Below are 204 nucleotides of genomic sequence, written 5' to 3'. Positions count from 1 at the left end.
TGATTTTGTCATTATTGGGCTAAATATTACTTCTGCATTACACTCATTTCAGTTCAGACCCCCCAGTCTGCGGTGTTATGATATTAAACTGGTGTCTTTTGTGTAACAGATCGGTCTAGTGTTTGTACTAGAGAAGTATGTATAGGCAAGGTAGTATTTGGTGTAGGGTGGTATTCGAGCGGTAATGTTTTAGTGTAGGGAGGT

The sequence above is a fragment of the Oncorhynchus nerka genome, linkage group LG27 (genome assembly GCF_034236695.1).
Source record: "Oncorhynchus nerka isolate Pitt River linkage group LG27, Oner_Uvic_2.0, whole genome shotgun sequence".
In the NCBI taxonomy this organism is placed as follows: Eukaryota; Metazoa; Chordata; class Actinopteri; order Salmoniformes; family Salmonidae; genus Oncorhynchus; species Oncorhynchus nerka.
This window is presented reverse-complemented; position numbering follows the sequence as displayed.